General features: G+C 54.0%; 1 pseudogene; it reads left to right on the top strand.

Annotated features, from left to right (window-relative positions):
• Window positions 1-218: 218 nt before the first annotated feature.
• LOC105489394 (single-strand selective monofunctional uracil DNA glycosylase pseudogene) lies at window positions 219-1,248 on the top strand (annotated as a pseudogene).
• The last annotated feature ends 791 nt before the right edge of the window (window positions 1,249-2,039 follow it).

The raw sequence follows: 2,039 nt of genomic DNA, 5'->3' as shown, positions 1-2,039 counted from the left end.
CCAAGAAGCCAGACACAGAGGCCGCATTTTGCATGACTGCATTATACGAAATGTGCAGAATAGACAGTCAAATCCACAGACAGAAGGTGGCTGGGGGAAGAGGGAAGGGAAGAGACTGCTAATGGGTATGGGCTTTCTTTGGGGGCTGATGAAAATTTTCTGGAACTAGATAAAGGTGATAGTTGTATAATCACAGGAATACAGTAAAAATTGCTGAATTGTGCACTAACGGTATGGGGAATGTATTCCCCCCCAAAAAAGTAGGGGGGCTCAAGCAGGTGACAACAGCATGGCCATGCCTCAGACTTTTTCACTAGGGACCCTCCATGAGCCTGCAGGTGCCCGGAGAGAGCCCCAGCTCTGCCCTCAAGGGTTGGCTGAGGGCTTCCTGGAGGAGTTGTTTTAGCTCAATGCTGAGCTGAGCCAACTGCAGTTTTTGGGGTCTGCAGGCCTCATTCACAATCCCGTGGAGTACTGTATAAGAGCCAAATTGCAACTTTGCGACTCGCTGCTGCCAGGGCCCCAAGGAAGTGCTCTTCCTGGGCACGAACCCAGGACCTTTTAGCACAGCCCAGACATGAGTGCCCTTTGAGGAAGTGAACATGGTCTGGGACTGGCTGGGCATTGGAGGGCCTGTGCTAACCCCTCCCCAAGAGTACCCTAAGCAGTCAGTGCTGGGACTGGGGTGCTCAGTCAGAGGTGAGTGTGGTGCCCGACTCTGCGGCATTTCCTGGAACCTCTGTGGAGAGCCTGAGGTCTTCTCCTGTCACTGCTTTGTCCACAATCTGTGTTCTCTGCTATTCCTGGCTCCCAGAGAGCACAACCTCACTCCTGCTGAGCTGCCTGTTAAGCAGCAAGAACAGCTTCCTGGGATCTTAGTGCAGCCCTCTGCCGGCAGGTGTGGTGGCTGGGGGTGCGGCTGGGGTGGGAGAGGCGCGGCTGGTACAGCAGTGGGTGCCAATGGCTCTGGCAGGCCTGACACCAGAGGTCCAGGTGGAGGGGCTCCTGCGTCTCTCTCCCCGTAACCCACAGGCCAACAGGGCTAATAGGCAGTGACCAAGTGAGCTGACCAAGTGAGTTGGGGCTGCTGCCATGGTTATGGAAATGAGTGCCCGTGGGGCTTGGCATGGGACACATTCAAGGCCTCCAAGTCACTCTTGGGCAAGCAGATAACAACACACCCTGGACTGAAGCCAGAGGTCCTCCTGGGCTCCCTGGTTGCTGGGAAACATACCCTTTGATCTGTTGAACTGTCTTTCAACCTGCTGTGGCAGTTTTGATCCCAATCCTGTTCTCCCTGCCGAGTCCTGCTTTCCTCACCTTCCCTGGGCATTGCCTCTGTGGGAGGGAATCAGCAGAAGGCGCGCTGTTGCACTTCAGATGCTTCTACCTCATCATTTCCTTGGAAGTCTCTATTCAGTGGGGGAGCTCCCTGGACTGACTGCTAAGGTCGCATTTGCTTTTTCGCAAGAAATACCTTGTCAGGAACTCATCCTTATAAAACAGCTGCCCTCAGCTGACCCCTTTCCCAGGCCAGGACAAAGCATGACACAAGAAATTCAGAGTGACCTTTTCGTGAGAGGCTGAGGCTGGCTCAAAGAATTCAGTGTGAAAGTCAGAAGACCTGGATTTTCATCCCAGCTTCGCGACTTGTGAGCTTTATGATGGTCAAATTGATGGAGCCTGGGCCTCAGGCTGCTCCTCTGTAAAAGGGGGCTGCCTCCCTCCTGGGGTTGGTGTGAAGGTCATGGAGACAACACTTGAAAGTGTCTTGGCTGGGCGCGGTGGCTCATGCCTGTAATCCCAGCACTTTGGGAGGCCAAGGCAGGTGGATCATGAGGTCAGGAGATAGAGACCATCCTGGCCAACATGATGAAACCCCATCTCTACTAAAATATACACACAAAAAATTAGCCAGGCTTGGTGGTGTGTGCCTGTAGTCCCAGCTACTTGGGAGGCTGAGGCGGGGGAATTGCTTGAACCCGGGAGGCAGAGGTTGCAGTGAGCTGAGATCGCACCATTGCACTTCAGCCTGGCAA

Source organism: Macaca nemestrina, chromosome 19 (genome assembly GCF_043159975.1).
Source record: "Macaca nemestrina isolate mMacNem1 chromosome 19, mMacNem.hap1, whole genome shotgun sequence".
NCBI classification, from domain to species: domain Eukaryota; kingdom Metazoa; phylum Chordata; class Mammalia; order Primates; family Cercopithecidae; genus Macaca; species Macaca nemestrina.
The sequence above is the reverse complement of the archived record's forward strand: the minus strand, read 5'-3'. Positions and strand labels throughout refer to the sequence as shown.